The sequence below is a fragment of the Ranitomeya imitator genome, chromosome 2, assembly GCF_032444005.1.
Source record: "Ranitomeya imitator isolate aRanImi1 chromosome 2, aRanImi1.pri, whole genome shotgun sequence".
Classification (NCBI taxonomy): Eukaryota; Metazoa; Chordata; class Amphibia; order Anura; family Dendrobatidae; genus Ranitomeya; species Ranitomeya imitator.
This window is the reverse complement of record NC_091283.1, coordinates 118,128,209-118,147,027: the sequence shown is the minus strand read 5'-3', so window position 1 is coordinate 118,147,027 and position 18,819 is coordinate 118,128,209. Positions and strand designations below refer to the sequence as shown.

At 42.0% G+C, this 18,819-nt stretch overlaps 1 protein-coding gene across 6 annotated transcripts in view; it reads right to left on the bottom strand.

Annotated features, from left to right (window-relative positions):
• Positions 1-18,819, bottom strand: part of TENM1 (teneurin transmembrane protein 1) — a 1,319,573-nt gene that overhangs the window by 790,362 nt on the left and 510,392 nt on the right. The window lies entirely within an intron of this gene.

Here is an 18,819-nt window from a genome sequence, read left to right as displayed (position 1 = left end):
AATACTATCTTCTCTTGTATTGACTGCTTTACATAGTTTTGTATCATCTGCAAATATCGATATTTTACTATGTAAACCTTCTACTAGATCGTTCATAAATATATTGATGAGAATAGGTCCCAACACTGACCCTTGATGGTTATGACAGTGATGAAGGTGATGGCCATGACAAGGCACATGAATGTGCATTTACATCGTTCTTACATGGCAAAGAATGCCCTTTTGGCTTTGCTAAAACCTTTGAGATCTGCCTTTATCAGCTCATGAGGGACTCATGCAGCTTACTGAAGCCATTCAGTCTACAAAATGTGTCAATAGGAGCAACAAAAAACAAACAAAAATGCAACAGTTAATGGAGGAAGAGCATCAAGTTGTACATGATCATGAACACACAGTTTGTTTGGGACAATCAAGGTCCATGTTACATGCAGCAGATTGTGGCAGAAGGAGAGAAGGGGGTTGAAGATGCGGAAGAGTAACTGATGGATGTAGAGGGAACAGGTAAAGAACAATACTGACAATAAGTGAAAATTAAGACAACAATGAGGACATGCAATGATGAGAAACAGTCGCACTGGGATACAGAAATAGAAAAAAAGGGCCATTGGTCATGCAAGCATGACAGCAGTATGCTGGAATGCTAGACTGATCGTTACCATCAACCCAAGGGATGACAGCCATGCTTTTAGACTATTACTACTAAAAACATTAAATCCAATATTTTTTTCAGACATCTGAAAGGGAGTCCAAATGGCCATTTTACCCAGATTAGTTGTGCTAAGTAAATATTTCACAAAATAGATGCCTGCTGACCACACACTTGACGAGGAGACCGACTCTGTTCTCTGCAGAGTCCTCCCCCACCTGTGTTATTAGTAGAAAAAGTAGCCAATTCAGCAGCAGTGACTACAGAATATTTGGCATAATATAGGGTTTTAATTGTTGTTACTTCTTTTTTCAATAGGAGATATGCTCAGATTTTCCACTCTTCACTTTAATTCATGGGTAAAGTAGCAGCACAAGCACAAGACTGCACCTGATGCTTTTAATTTATGTGACAGTTTATTTTTACATAATTTAATCACCAATAATAACAGAAAAATCTATAATAATTAAATATATGGTACATGGATAAAAATAGCATAAATAACATATAAAAGATGACATGATGATGTCAAACCATCTGTGAATATATTCACACTGATTTTTCTGGTAGAAACCTTGGACAGATGTGCTGATAACAGCGATTTAAAGAAATATTGAATGAATATGACCAACAAAGTATCTGATTTTAGATTTATGCTGATCCAGCCCATTACAAATATATGCGTTTTTCATGATCAGTTTTCAGATTTCTTTAAAAAAAGTAATTGAAAGCAATTTAATTATCTCTTACTGAATATTCACATTTTTCCACCTTTGACATTCAACCGTTTTTCTCTCATCTGAGAAAATTGGTCCGATTATGCTAATCTCTACTGATCAAACTTTGATCAGGGTTTGATCATAGAGTGATTTGATTTTCTCGGATGAGAAGAATAAAAAAAATATTTCCATCTTATCCATTCAGTTTGTCTGTGAAACTCGGACTGCACTCAGATGTCATTTGGGTGCAATCCGACTTTTTTCACTAACACATAGACATGAACGGCCAAGTCCAATAATCAAGCACAACTTGTGCATGCTGCAATTTTTGGAATAATGTGTAGAAAAGTGCTATTGGTCAAAATGAGGAGAGCAGTTGTCCTATTTTTATGGACGTGTACATGAGCCCTTAGAATAGGTCATCAATATCAGACATTTTTTTTAAATGTCTATATAAGCCAAGGAACAGATGTCTGAAGAATCAAGTTAGTTCAATTACGTCATTTACAACTTACGAAGCCTGAAGTTATTAAAGGTAACTAAAAAAGGTAGAAAGACATGCACAGAAAGACATTTTGACATTGCAGTACATAAGTTCAGTAATTTCATTGCCTTGAGATATGACCAGGAGTAACCTTTTTCAGCCTTGCTCTCTAGCCTCCATAGGTCTCATTCATGTCTCCTGGGTGATGATGCTACTGATGTCATTGCTCCTAAGACATTACGAGAATGATGCTCCATAGGTCATTCCCAGTCATATCTCACGGTTGATGACATTACAATGATCCTTGGTTGACCATGACTCTGTCATAGGTTCATTTGTTACATCCTTGCTTGAAAAATTTTAATTATTGGTGTTGTCCAGGACATTTATATGGATTACCAATCATTAGGAATTGATTGATGGTGGAGCGACATCCAGCACCTCAGCTGTTATCACTGTTGGTCAGCAGCTGGATTTGCTCAGTTGTAGAGCTGCACAGTAAATCTACATCAACAACGATGGTGATGGGTAGTTCACCTTGGCAATTGAGCACAAACTGTCTGCCATTGGCACCAAAACCGCTGATTGGTGGAGTGCAGGAGTGCCTGCTGTCACAACCCTACTTAACAGATATTGAAGACCTATCCTTAGGCAAGGGTCACAAAACTGTATTTACTCTAATCCGAGAGAATTGGGCCGATTATGCTAATCACACTCTGATAAGAGATTGAGCAGAGTCTGATCAAAGTATGATTCAATTTTCTCAGACAAGGAGAAGATAGAAAAAAAAATTCTCCATCTTCTCCATTCTGTCAGTCTGTGAAAATCATGATGCTCTCAGGGAAGACCGATTTTCCCCATTCACTCATTGACTTGCATGGTCGAGTGCGATCTGAATATCAGATTCAAATTGAGTAGGCTGCGATTTTTTTCCTTGGACAGAATTCGTCCGAAAAAAAATTGGACATGTGAGCGTCCCATTGACTAATATTGGTCTGCATGAGCCCTACAGCTAGGTAATCACTTTAAAAGTTATGGACAACACCTTTAAGTATTAACTCCTTTATGCCAGGTGTTCCAGTTGCCTTGTCATCACAATTTGTCCCTACAAAAATTGCTCAGCTTCTTACACTTGCCCATTTTTCTTCTGTTTTTTTGCTGCCTAATACATCCCAGCTTGTCAGTTGCCATTGCAACAAAATAATCAATTGTATTCACTCACATCTGTCTGTTGTTTTGATGTCCTGCCTGATGTGACAAGATGTGTTAGGTTAGCTTGACACAAAGTTTGGCATGTACTTCAATCATGAACACAGGAAAATGTCCAGATTTGTATACTTGTCATGTTGCTCATACTAATGAAAAAGTGAGCTATACACATGTACCCGTCTGCCAAATACATGTAAGTAAATGTTAAGCCAACAGAATCACAGACCTATTAAAAACTGCAAATACGAATGAAAGCAGGAGATTTTTTTAGCATACAATCTGGATGTAGACACCAAACTTTGTTTTAATCTATCATAAAGGTATTTCTATAGTACGCTGAGATGGTAATACTGTGAATCAGAATACGTATCATGATCCCTGTTAGAGCCATTTCTATATAATGACATTTTAAGGAAATAAAATAAATATTTATTTAAAAATATGCTTGCGAAGTGTGCAATACCTTTTCGACACACGCCTATCAATAGCTAATAAAAAGTTTTGTCACAACTAAAGATGGGCTAATACGTGGATGGTCAGGTCTGGCGGGTTCTGCCTAACATTTTAAAATGTCAAGTTTGGATGTCAGAATGGTACCTGAACTCAAACCAGAACCTGGACCCCATTCAGATGAATCGGGGCCCCTAACATCCATTGTTTCCCACACTGTCATCTGCCTTACAGCGTGGGGAATACCGGCTCTGATCAGCGGTAAGATCGTTACCGGTGGCCAGAGCACTGTGATTTCCACATTGTCAGATAAAAAATGTTACTACCAGTCACAGGTGTGGCTAATGAGAGTACTACTCTCATCATCCTACACCTGCTCTCACTGGCAGAAGCGAGAACAGGCGAGGCTGATGATAGTATTCATCAGTCGGTGTCTGTGCAATAAATAAATATATTACAAAAAATGGCATTTCTTCCCCTCTATTTTTGATAACCAGCACAGGTAAAACTGACACATGTGGGCTGCAACCCCAAGATGCCAGCTTGATATTGGCTGGTTATCAAAAATAGAGGGGTTCCTGTTATGAACAGGTAATTCAGAAACCACAATGGACCTTGAAGTTCAGAGCATACAAAGTGACCTGACATTTACCAAAAACATATGACGAGCTCTGAGACGTGGAAACTCTGCTGACCGCAAACCCTAATCCTATCACACCACACTAGAGGTAGCCGTGGATTGCGCCTAAAGCTCCCTATGCAACTCGGCACAGCCTGAGAAACTAACTAGCCCTGAAGATAGAAAAATAAGCCTACCTTGCCTCAGAGAAATTCCCCAAAGGAAAAGGCAGCCCCCCACATATAATGACTGTGAGTAAAGATGAAATACAAACACTGAGATGAAATAGATTTAGCAAAGTGAGGCCCGACTAACAGAATAGACCGTGGATAGGAAAGATAGCTTTGCGGTCAACACAAAAACCTACAAACAACCACGCAGAGGGGCAAAAAGACCCTCCGCACCGACTAACGGTACGGAGGTGCTCCCTCTGCGTCTCAGAGCTTCCAGCAAGCAAGAAAAACCAATATAGCAAGCTGGACAGAAAATATAGCAAACAAAAATAACATAAGCAGAACTTAGCTTATGCAGGATAGACAGGCCACAGGAACAATCCAGGAGGAAGCAAGACCAATACTAGAACATTGACTGGAGGCCAGGATCAAAGCACCAGGTGGAGTTAAATAGAGCAGCACCTAACAACTTAACCTCATCACCTGAGGAAGGAAACTCAGAAGCCGCAGTACCACTCTCATCCACCAAAGGAAGCTTATAGACAGAACCAGCCGCAGTACCACTCCCGACCACAGGAGGGAGCTTGGCCACAGAATTCACAACAGTACCCCCCCTTGAGGAGGGGTCACCGAACCCTCACCAGAGCCCCCAGGCCGACCAGGATGAGCCACATGAAAGGCACGAACCAGATCGGCAGCATGGACATCAGAGGCAAAGACCCAGGAATTATCTTCCTGACCATAACCCTTCCAGTTAACCAAATACTGGAGTTTCCGTCTCGAAACACGAGAATCCAAAATCTTCTCCACAATATACTCCAATTCCCCTTCAACCAAAACCGGAGCAGGAGGATCAACAGATGGAACCACAGGTGCCACGTATCTCCGCAACAATGACCTATGGAACACGTTATGGATGGAAAAAGAAGCTGGAAGAGTCAAACGAAAAGACACAGGATTAAGAACCTCAGAATTCCTATATGGACCAATGAAACGAGGCTTAAATTTAGGAGAGGAAACCTTCATAGGAATATAACGAGATGACAACCAAACCAAATCCCCAACACGAAGTCGGGGACCCACACAGCGCCTGCGGTTAGCGAAACGTTGAGCCTTCTCCTGGGACAAAGTCAGATTGTCCACTACATGAGTCCAAATCTGCTGCAACCTATCCACCACAGTATCCACACCAGGACAGTCCGAAGACTCAACCTGCCCTGAAGAGAAACGAGGGTGGAACCCAGAATTGCAGAAAAACGGTGAAACCAAAGTAGCCGAGCTGGCCCGATTATTAAGGGCGAACTCAGCCAACGGCAAAAAGGACACCCAATCATCCTGATCGGCAGAAACAAAACATCTCAGATATGTTTCCAAGGTCTGATTGGTTCGTTCAGTCTGGCCATTTGTCTGAGGATGGAAAGTCGAGGAAAAAGACAAATCAATGCCCATCCTAGCACAAAAAGCTCGCCAATACCTTGAAACAAACTGGGAACCTCTGTCAGAAACTATGTTCTCTGGAATGCCATGTAAACGAACCACATGCTGGAAAAACAACGGCACCAAATCAGAGGAGGAAGGCAATTTAGACAAGGGCACCAAATGGACCATCTTAGAGAAGCGATCACAAACCACCCAAATGACCGACATTCTTTGAGAGACGGGGAGATCCGAAATAAAATCCATAGAGATATGTGTCCAAGGCCTCTTCGGGACCGGCAAGGGCAAAAGCAACCCACCGGCACGAGAACAGCAGGGCTTAGCCCGAGCACAAATCCCACAGGACTGCACAAAAGAACGCACATCCCACGACAGAGACGGCCACCAAAAGGATCTAGCCACCAAATCTCTGGTACCAAAGATTCCAGGATGACCAGCCAACACTGAACAATGAACCTCAGAGCTAACTTTATTCGTCCACCTATCAGGGACAAACAGTTTCTCCGCTGGGCAACGGTCAGGTCTATTAGCCTGAAATTTTTGCAGCACCCGCCGCAAATCAGGGGAGATGGCAGACAAAATTACCCCCTCTTTGAGAATACCCGCCGGCTCAGACAAACCCGGAGAATCGGGCACAAAACTCCTAGACAGGGCATCCGCCTTCACATTTTTAGAGCCCGGAAGGTACGAAACCACAAAGTCAAAACGGGAGAAAAACAGCGACCAACGAGCCTGTCTAGGATTCAACCGTTTGGCAGACTCAAGATAAGTCAAGTTTTTGTGATCAGTCAAGACCACCACGCAATGCTTAGCTCCTTCAAGCCAATGACGCCACTCCTCGAATGCCCACTTCATGGCTAGCAACTCTCGATTGCCAACATCATAATTTCGCTCAGCAGGCGAAAATTTCCTGGAAAAGAAGGCGCATGGTTTCATCACCGAGCAATCAGAACTTCTCTGCGACAAAACAGCCCCTGCTCCAATTTCGGAAGCATCAACCTCGACCTGGAACGGAAGCGAAACATCTGGTTGGCACAACACAGGGGCAGAAGAAAAACGACGCTTCAACTCCTGAAAAGCTTCCACAGCAGCAGAAGACCAATTGACCACATCAGCACCCTTCTTGGTTAAATCAGTCAACGGTTTAGCAATGCTAGAAAAATTAGCGATGAAGCGACGATAAAAATTAGCAAAGCCCAGGAACTTCTGCAGACTCTTCTGAGATGTTGGCTGAGTCCAATCATAAATGGCCTGAACTTTAACAGGGTCCATCTCGATAGTAGAAGGAGAAAAAATGAACCCCAAAAATGAAATCTTCTGAACACCAAAGAGACACTTTGACCCATTCACAAACAAAGAATTAGCACGCAGGACCTGGAACACCATTCTGACCTGCTTCACATGAGACTCCCAATCATCCGAGAAGACCAAAATATCATCCAAGTATACAATCAGGAATTTATCCAGGTACTCTCGGAAGATGTCATGCATAAAGGACTGAAACACTGATGGAGCATTAGAAAGTCCGAATGGCATAACCAGGTACTCAAAATGGCCTTCGGGCGTATTAAATGCTGTTTTCCATTCATCGCCCCATTTAATACGCACACAATTATACGCACCACGAAGATCTATCTTGGTAAACCAACTAGCCCCCTTAATCCGAGCAAACAAATCAGACAGCAGCAGCAAGGGGTACTGAAATTTGACCGTAATTTTATTTAGAAGGCGGTAATCAATACAAGGTCTCAGCGAACCATCCTTCTTGGCCACAAAAAAGAACCCTGCTCCCAATGGCGACGATGACGGGCGAATATGACCCTTCTCCAAAGACTCCTTCACGTAACTCCGCATAGCGGCGTGCTCAGGTACAGATAAATTAAACAGTCGACCCTTAGGAAACTTACTACCAGGAATCAAATCAATAGCACAATCACAATCCCTATGCGGAGGTAGGGCATTGGACTTGGGCTCATCGAATACATCCCGGTAATCAGACAAGAACTCTGGGACCTCAGAAGGGGTGGATGATGAGATAGACAGAGATGGAACATCACCATGTACCCCCTGACAACCCCAGCTGGACACAGACATTGATTTCCAATCTAATACTGGGTTATGGACTTGTAGCCATGGCAACCCCAACACGACCACATCATGCAGATTATGCAACACCAGAAAGCGAATATCCTCCTGGTGCGCAGGAGCCATGCACATGGTCAGCTGGGTCCAATACTGAGGCTTATTCTTGGCCAAAGGCGTAGCATCAATTCCTCTCAATGGAATAGGACACTGCAAAGGCTCCAAGACAAACCCACAGCGCCTAGCAAACTCCAAGTCCATCAAATTCAGGGCAGCGCCTGAATCCACAAATGCCATGACAGAATAGGAAGACAAAGAGCAGATCAAAGTAACGGACAAAAGAAATTTCGACTGTACCGTACCAATGGTGGCAGACTTAGCGAACCGCTTAGTGCGCTTAAGACAATCGGAGATAGCATGAGTGGAATCACCACAGTAGAAACACAGCCCATTCTGACGTCTGTGTTCTTGCCTTTCAGCTCTGGTTAAAGTCCTATCGCACTGCATAGGCTCAGGTTTATGCTCAGATAATACCGCCAAATGGTGCACAGATTTACGCTCGCGCAAGCGTCGACTGATCTGAATGGCCAAAGACATAGACTCATTCAGACCAGCAGGCATAGGAAATCCCACCATGACATCCTTAAGGGCTTCAGAGAGACCCTTTCTGAAAATAGCTGCCAGCGCAGATTCATTCCATTGAGTGAGCACGGACCACTTTCTAAACTTCTGACAAAAAATCTCTATCTCATCCTGACCCTGACACAGAGCCAGCAAATTTTTCTCTGCCTGATCCACTGAATTAGGTTCGTCGTACAGCAATCCGAGCGCCAGAAAAAACGCATCAATATTACATAATGCAGGATCTCCTGGCGCAAGGGAAAATGCCCAGTCTTGAGGGTCGCCACGTAATAAAGAAATAATAATTTTAACTTGTTGAACTGGGTCACCAGAGGAACAGGGTTTCAAAGCCAGAAATAGTTTACAATTATTTTTAAAATTCAAAAACTTAGCTCTATCTCCAAAAAATAACTCAGGAATAGGAATTTTAGGTTCTAACATAGGATTCTGAACCACTAAATCTTGAATGTTCTGTACTCTTATAGTGAGATTATCCATCAAAGAGGACAGACCCTGAATGTCCATGTCCACACCTGTGTTCTGAACCACCCTGATGTATAGGAGAAAAGAAAGACAGAACACAGTGTAAAGAAAAAAAAATGGTCTCAGAACTTCGTTTTTCCCTCTATTGAGAAGCATTAGTACTTTGGGCCTCCAGTACTGTTATGAACAGGTAATTCAGAACCACAAAGTACCTTGAAGTTCAGAGCATACAAAGTGACCTGACATTTACCAAAAACATATGACGAGCTCTGAGACGTGGAAACTCTGCTGACCGCAATCCCTAATCCTATCACACCACACTAGAGGTAGCCGTGGATTGCGCCTAACGCTCCCTATGCAACTCGGCACAGCCTGAGAAACTAACAAGCCCTGAAGATAGAAAAATAAGCCTACCTTGCCTCAGAGAAATTCCCCAAAGGAAAAGGCAGCCCCCCACATATAATGACTGTGAGTAAAGATGAAATACAAACACTGAGATGAAATAGATTTAGCAAAGTGAGGCCCGACTAACAGAATAGACCGTGGATAGGAAAGATAGCTTTGCGGTCAACACAAAAACCTACAAACAACCACGCAGAGGGGCAAAAAGACCCTCCGCACCGACTAACGGTACGGAGGTGCTCCCTCTGCGTCTCAGAGCTTCCAGCAAGCAAGAAAAACCAATATAGCAAGCTGGACAGAAAATATAGCAAACAAAAATAACATAAGCAGAACTTAGCTTATGCAGGATAGACAGGCCACAGGAACGATCCAGGAGGAAGCAAGACCAATACTAGAACATTGACTGGAGGCCAGGATCAAAGCACCAGGTGGAGTTAAATAGAGCAGCACCTAACGACTTAACCTCATCACCTGAGGAAGGAAACTCAGAAGCCGCAGTACCACTCTCATCCACCAAAGGAAGCTTATAGACAGAACCAGCCGCAGTACCACTCACGACCACAGGAGGGAGCTTGGCCACAGAATTCACAACAGGTTCCAATGCCATTTTTTTATTACTTAACCCCTTAAGCCCCGAGGGTGGTTTGCACGTTAATGACTGGGCCAATTTTTACAATTCTGACCACTGTCCCTTTATGAGGTTATAACTCTGGAACGCTTCAACAGCTCCCAGTGATTCTGACAAAGTTTTCTCGGGACAAATTGTACTTCATGATAGTGGTAAAAATTCTTTGATAGTTCCTGCGTTTGTTTGTGAAAAAAACGGAAATTTGGCGAAAATTATGAAAATTTTGCAATTTTCCAAATTTGAATTTTTATGCAATTAAATCACAGAGATATATCACACAAAATACTTAATAAGTAACATTTCCCACATGTTTACTTTACATCAGCACAGTTTTGGAACCAAAATTTTTTTTTGTTAGGGAGTTATAAGGGTTAAAATTTGACCAGCAATTTCTCATTTTTACAACAACATTTTTTTTTTAGGGACCACATCTCATTTGAAGTCATTTTGAGGTGTCTATATGATAGAAAATACCCAAGTGTGACACCATTCTAAAAACTGCACCCCTCAAGGTGTTCAAAACCATATTCAAGAAGTTTATTAACCCTTCTGGTGCTTCACAGGAATTTTTGGAATGTTTAAATAAAAATGAACATTTAACTTTTTTTTCACAAAAAATGTACTTCAGCTCCAATTTGTTTTATTTTACCAAGGGTAACAGGAGAAAATGGATGCCAAAAGTTGTTGTACAATTTGTTCTGAGTACACCGATACCCCATATGTGGGGGTAAACCACTGTTTGGGCGCATGACAGAGCTCGGAAGCGAAGGAGCGCCATTTGACTTTTCAATGCAAAATGGACTGGAATCGAGATGGGACACCATGTTGCGTTTGGAGAGCCCCTGATGTGCCTAAACATTGAAACCCCCCACAAGTGACACCATTTTGGAAAGTAGACCCCCTAAGGAACTTATCTAGAGGTGTGGTGAGCACTTTGACCCACCAAGTGCTTCACAGAAGTTTATAATGCAGAACCGTAAAAATAAAAAATCATATTTTTTCACAAAAATTATCTTTTCGCCCCCAATTTTTTATTTTCCCAAGTGTAAGAGAATAAATTGGATCCCAAAAGTTGTTGTACAATTTGTCCTGAGTACGCTGATACCCCATATGTGGGGGTAAACCACTGTTTGGGCGCATGGGAGAACTCAGAAGGGAAGGAGCACCGTTTGACTTTTCAATGCAAAATTGACTGGAATTGAGATGGGACGCCATGTTGCGTTTGGAGGGCCACTGATGTGCCTAAACATTGAAACCCCCCACAAGTGACACCATTTTGGAAAGTAGACCCCCTAAGGAATTTATCTAGATGTGTGGTGAGCACTTTGACCCACCAAGAGCTTCACAGAAGTTTATAATGCAGAGCCGTAAAAATAAAACAAAAATTTTTTCCCATAAAAATTATTTTTTAGCCCCCAGTTTTGTATTTTCCCGAGGGTAAGAAGAGAAATTCGACCCCAAAAGTTGTTGTCCAATTTGTCCTGAGTGCGCTGATACCCCATATGTGGGGGGGAACCACTGTTTGGCCGCATGGGAGGGCTCGGACGGGAAGGAGCGCCATTTGGAATGCAGACTTAGATGGAATGGTCTGCAGGTGTCACATTGCGTTTGCAGAGCCCCTAATGTACCTAAAGAGTAGAAACCCCCCACAAGTGACACCATTTTGGAAAGTAGACCCCCTAATTAACTCATCTAGATGTGTTGTGAGAGCTTTGAACCCCCAAGTGTTTCACTACAGTTTGTAACGCAGAGCCTTGAAAATAAAAAATCATTTTTTCCCCACAAAAAATATTTTTTAGTCCACAGTTTTGTATTTTCCCAAGGGTAACAGGAGAAATTGGACCCCAAAAGTTGTTGCCCTATTTGTCCTGAGTACGCTGATACCCCATATGTTGGGGTAAACCCCTGTTTGGGCACACGGGAGAGCTCGGAAGGGAAGGAGCGCTGTTTTACTTTTTCAACGCAGAATTGGCTGGAATTGAGATCGGACGCCATGTCACGTTTGGAGAGCCCCTGATGTGCCTAAACAGTGGAAACCCCTCAATTATAACTGAAACCCTAATCCAAACACACCCCTAACCCTAATCCCAAGAGTAACCCTAACCACACCTCTAACCTTGATACACCCCTAACCCTAATCCCAACCCTATTCCCAACTGTAAATGTAATCTAAACCCTAACAGCAACTTTAGCCCCAACCCTAACCCTAACTTTAGCCCCAACCCTAACTGTGGCCCCAACCCTAACCCTAACCCTAGCCCTAACCCTAACCCTAGCCCTAACCCTAGCCCTAACCCTAGCCCTAACCCTAATGGGAAAATGGAAATAAATACATTTTTTTAAAATTTTTCCCTAACTAAGGGGGTGATGAAGGGGGGTTTGATTTACTTTTATAGCGGGTTTTTTAGCGGATTTTTATGATTGGCAGCCATCACACACTGAAAGACGCTTTTTATTGCAAAAAATATTTTTTGCGTTACCACATTTTGAGAGCTATAATTTTGGTCCACAGAGTCATGTGAGGTCTTGTTTTTTGCGGGACGAGTTGACGTTTTTATTGGTAACATTTTTGGGCACATGACATTTTTAGATCGCTTTTTATTACGATTTTTGTGAGGCAGAGTGACCAAAAACCAGCTATTCATGAATTTCTTTTGGGAGAGGCGTTTTTACCGTTCCGCGTTTGGTAAAATTGATAAAGCAGTTTTATTCTTCGGGTCAGTACGATTACAGCGATACCTCATTTAAATCATTTTTTTATGTTTTGGCGCTTTTATACGATAAAAACTATTTCATAGAAAAAATAATTATTTTTGCATCGCTTTATTCTCAGGACTATAACTTTTTTATTTTTTCGCTGATGATGCTGTATGGTGGCTCATTTTTTGCGTTACAAGATGACGCTTTCAGTGGTACCATGCTTATTTATAGCTGTCTTTTTGATCGCGTGTTATTCCACTTTTTGTTTGACGGTATGATAATAAAGCGTTGTTTTTTACCTCGTTTTTTTTTTTTCTTACGGTGTTTACTGAAGGGGTTAACTAGTGGGCCAGTTTTATAGGTCGGGTCGTTACGGCGGCGGCGATACTAAATATATGTACTTTTATTGTTTTTTTTTTATTATTTAGAAATGTATTTATGGGAATAATATATATTTTTTTTCATTATTTAGGAATATTTTTTTTTATTTTTTTTTACACATTTGGAAAAATTTTGTGTTACTTTTTTACTTTGTCCCAGGGGGAGACATCACAGATCGATGATCTGACAGTTTGCACAGCACTCTGTCAGATCACCGATCTGACATGCAGCACTGCAGGCTTCACAGTGCCTGCTCTGAGCAGGCTCTGTGAAGCCACCTCCCTCCCTGCAGGACCCGGATGCCGTGGCCATCTTGGATCCGGGTCCAGCAAGGAGGAAGGAGGTAGGAGACCCTCGCAGCAATGCGATCACATCACGTTGCTGCGGGGGGCTCAGGGAAGCCCGCAGGGAGCCCCTCCCTGCGCGATGCTTCCCTATACCGCCAGCACATCGCGATCATGTTTGATCGCGGTGTGCCGGGGGTTAATGTGCCGGGGGCGGTCCGTGACCGCTCCTGGCACATAGTGCCAGATGTCAGCTGTGATAGGCAGCTGACACCTGGCCACGATCGGCCGCGCTCCCCCCGTGAGCGCGGCCGATCGCCTATGACGTACTATCCCGTCGGTGGGAATTAAAGCCCACCCCACCTCGACGGGATAGTACGTCATATGGGATTAAGGGGTTAAATAAATAATTAAAAAACGGCCTGTGGTCGCTGCTCTTTTGATAGCCTCAGACTGGTAAGGGGCCACAGAAATTGGCTCTGCCCAGCCTAAAAGTAGCAGACTGCAGTCACCCCAGGATAGGCGCATCTATTAGATGTTGCAATTCTGGCACTTCACCTGGCTCTTTCCACTTGCCCTGGTGTAGTGGTAAGTGGGGTAATAGTTGTAAGGTTGATGTCAGCTGTTTTATGGCTGCAGACATCAAGCACCACAGGTTAGTAATGGAGAGGCGTCTATAAGATGCCCCCATTACTAACCCCATAGCAAGATTGCAATAAAGAAAACAATAGGATAAAGTCCTTTAATTGAAATAAAACTCCCCTCTCTGTTTTACCCATTCATTTAAATAAATGGAAAATACAAAAGCAAAGTTACACTGAAATGTCAGATGAGAAGGTAATCCATTCATGCCCATCTCCTCTGTAAAAGACAAAAGATAATAAAACACCATATTCCTTACCTGTCCATTGAGAAGATAATCAATATCTGTCCCATGACAATCTGAATGATTTGGAAAGCAGTCACATCAGTCATGCTACTGCTCTCCAAGCCAGCCGGTTCACACTAAGACAGGGTCGTGATTATGTTCCTGCCGTGTGTAGTGCTACCATGTGAAAGGTCACTGGAGTTCATAGCGGATGAACCCCAGACACACATAGTAACATAGTAACATAGTAACATAGTTAGTAAGGCCGAAAAAAGACATTTGTCCATCCAGTTCAGCCTATATTCCATCATAATAAATACCCAGATCTACGTCCTTCTACAGAACCTAATAATTGTATGATACAATATTGTTCTGCTCCAGGAAGACATCCAGGCCTCTCTTGAACCCCTCGACTGAGTTCGCCATCACCACCTCCTCAGGCAAGCAATTCCAGATTCTCACTGCCCTAACAGTAAAGAATCCTCTTCTATGTTGGTGGAAAAACCTTCTCTCCTCCAGACGCAAAGAATGCCCCCTTGTGCCCGTCACCTTCCTTGGTATAAACAGATCCTCAGCGAGATATTTGTATTGTCCCCTTATATACTTATACATGGTTATTAGATCGCCCCTCAGTCGTCTTTTTTCTAGACTAAATAATCCTAATTTCGCTAATCTATCTGGGTATTGTAGTTCTCCCATCCCCTTTATTAATTTTGTTGCCCTCCTTTGTACTCTCTCTAGTTCCATTATATCCTTCCTGAGCACCGGTGCCCAAAACTGGACACAGTACTCCATGTGCGGTCTAACTAGGGATTTGTACAGAGGCAGTATAATGCTCTCATCATGTGTATCCAGACCTCTTTTAATGCACCCCATGATCCTGTTTGCCTTGGCAGCTGCTGCCTGGCACTGGCTGCTCCAGGTAAGTTTATCATTAACTAGGATCCCCAAGACTCGCATCATGTGAAAAGTTTAACACAGCGAGTGGTGATATCAGAGTGGTGATCGTGGTTCATCAGCTATGACCTCCATTTACCTTTCTCATACCAGCGCTATACACTGCAGGAGCATTGTCATGCTCCTGCCTCAGTGTGTTCTGGCTGGCTAGCTGAGTGCTCGCATCTTGCCAAAGCTCAACAAGCCACCGAGAGCTGTACTTCTTCGAGGGGCAGATATGGATTATCTTATCATCAGACAGGTGAGGAATATGGTGTTTTATTATTTTTGTCTATTAAATGGGACATGACCATCAGTGGATTATCTTTTATATTTTTATTTTTTAAATAAAAGGGTATAAGAGTCTGGGGGTTGATGTTAATAATCTGGAAACAGCTGATATTGATAGCCTCGGATGAAACCTTGGTTATTGACCCCCTCCAAGACTAAAAACATTAGCTCTCAGCTGCCATAGAAATGGCAGCTCTTCCTACTTGTCCTGGTGCGGTTGCAAGCTGGGTAATAGTTGTGGGGTTGATGTCAGCTTTGTAATGTCAGTGGACATTCAGCACATGGTAAGTTAGTAATGGAGAAGCATCTATAAGAAGTGCCCATCACTAGCCACAACATGTTTTTATGCCTGATGCCCATTTAAAATTAATCCTATTCCACAAACGGTACTGAACTGATGTATGCATTCAAATTTGACAGCATGCAATTAAAGCTATAAGCAAATGATAAAGAAAGAATTAAACAAAAGCTGCTGATAAACATCTTTCATACTGTTAGGGCTAGCGGAACGCACCAAATAATTAAATAGATGTAATAAGGTGCGTTCGCAGCTCGGGGTCCACTGTGCAGAGATGGAACCTGCTGCTAAGTAATGGCGGACTATATGGCGGTACAATGAGGATACACACATGGGTTAACTTCACCCTGTATGAAGAAAGTGATCCCTGTTAAGTCACAGGGTCGCGGTACTGCACAGAAAGCGCAAACAAGGAACCACAGAACTCTATCCCAGGACACAACATTAGAGTTAGTGTAGACCTCTTGCGATCGACACCACAATTGGGGTATCAGAGGTAACTAATATGCACAGAAGTGCATGCTGTGCCACACTAGCGGATGCCACTAACCACCCAGACTTTGGTAAGGTAAGCGCTCTAATAGCGCACAACGCTGCACTGGCGGTCACAGCAGTTAGACGCTGCTTCATGTGTTAAAGCTGTGAGTTCAGCCGGGCGCTAGACTGCAGCCATACACCTTACCCGAACAGTCATACACAAGGGATGGGTTTTTTAAGGAACGACTTGCACTCAGCACACACACGATAACAATTGTATACTAGCGCATGGCCGTGCGGCCATCCAAACCTTTTATAGCTGCAGCAAGTACAAGACCTTCCGAGAAGGACCAATGGGAGTCTGCCACAGAAGAACACCTTTAGGACCTTCCTAGAGGACCAATGGTATTAGCTGCAGTATCTAAGCATGTGACCCCTGACCTCCAATGGGAGGTCATCCCGTGGGCATGCTCAGAAAGGGAAAATCTGGACTTAGTCCCAGAAAGACCTGCTCGCTGCTGAACATTGCTGGCTACAAGAACAGAGCCTGGAAGGGCAGCAGTAACCAGTCGTCCAGTATTAGCCTGAGCTAGACTCTGGGAACGACGTCTCCTCTGAGCAGACTCCACTGCGGCTGGAGAAGAATGGGAAACCGCAGCGGAGATGGTTCGAGATTCCCCCTGTGCAGAGGTGGGAACTCGACACCTAACACATACTCTATAAAATTCAGATTGTTAAATTCATATCCACCAACTCTCCCAAGAAGCTTGAGAAATATTTCCTAAGACATTCCTGTAGTGGAGCATGGGACTTTACAGGTATTTCAATTTACCTTTGTAGTACTTGACACAGTCACAATAGTCAAAAAATATTTTTCTCTACTAAGATTAATTAATTTCACTTATAATGAAATATAAGTATGAGTCATATCCCAGTTCTATGTATATTACCAGTAATGTTTCTATTCTAACGTCATTTATATAGGAAATATTAAAGAAGCAGTCCCATCAAAACATTGATCCTCTGAAATCTTTGCATTCATCATATTATATGGCACTGTGTACTTACAATTGCTCATTTTTCCTTTCTACCAGATAATTCTTTTCTTTTCCATCAGGTCTTTGACATCATGTAACTAAAAACTCACTAGCTGAATCTTTCTAAGCTTTATGTAGAAACAGGAGGTCAATTTTCAGTGCATGACTCATAAGTCACTGCAAAGTCCCTAGCAGGTGGGAAAAGCAGAGCAGCTGATTCAAGAGATGAAGAAGGGAATGATTTTTTTCAGGGAAATGAGTCTTCCTGTTTCTACAGCAGAGAAAATAGAAATATTTAATGGGTAGAAGGGCAAAATGAGCAATTGTAAGTAGAAAGTGCTATACAATGTGATAATTGCAATATTTGAAGAGGATAAAACCTTTGATGGGAGTGTTTCTTTAAGATTAGTTCATTCACATATTCAATATTATATCATTTACATTTGAAGAATCAAACCTTAATTCCAAAATGTTATCTGTCTAGAGAGCACGAAATATAGTGATTAAACCAAATAAAATTGTGCATGACTTGTTTATACTTTTTTAATATACTTTTTATATACTTTTTTGCTTAGTTGGTTTAACTTCATTTTACTTTTTCTAACTTTATTTTCTAAACACATTTTTTTATTTTTAAAAATCTCCTCCCATGTTCCTAATTTGTTATATAGTTATGATTGCATTCATGGCTTTTTCTGGCCAAAAATATAAAAAGTGTTTAAAAAATAGTTCTAAAAATCTACTCTTGAAATTAAGGGTTTTACAATCATTATGCTTCCACCTCTCTCATCACCTATTATCTCCAACATAAATCAGAAATGGCAACTGCACAGGCAGGGGATGGGTTGGGCAAATAGATCTCAATGGCTACTTTAAAGAAGCACTCGCAAGTTTTTATTCTCTTAATATATTGCAATCATCATGTTATATAGCACTGTGTACATACAATTGCTCATTTTATCTTTCTATCTAAATAATTCTTCTCTTTGCTCTATGTAGAAGCAGGAAGTTTCTTTTCCCTCTTCAACTCCTGACACAGCTGTTCCCTCCTTCCTCACCAAGGACTTTTTCAGTGAATCATGATTCATACAGGGAATATAGACTTCCTGTTTCTACATAGAGCTTAGAAGGATTCAGTTAGTTGTTAATCGTGTGATGGCCTAATGGAAAAGAGAAGAATTAAGTGGGTAGAAAGACAAAATGAGCAATTGTAAGTACACAGTGCTATGTAATATGATGACCTCATTATATTAAGAAGATAAAAACTTTGATGGAAATGCTTCTTTAATCACATGGGAAACCAGGACATGCTGTTCCCATTGCCAGTACTGTTACTTGCTCCTAAGCTTTACCTTTCTACTATGTATGGCCATGGTCAGAATTATAAGCAAGTGACAGAATCACATTTCTTAAATACACTACTTAGAAAGAATCCATGCAACAATATTTTCAGTGTTGAATGTTTGTTTGTTTTTTAAAAAGCATAAAAGGAATGAAAAAGTATAAACAGAATGCATCAAGCAATGCAAGTATTTTATAGGAAAAGAAGATGTGAATGAGTTCCAGGCAATGATAGATGAAGGAATTACAACTG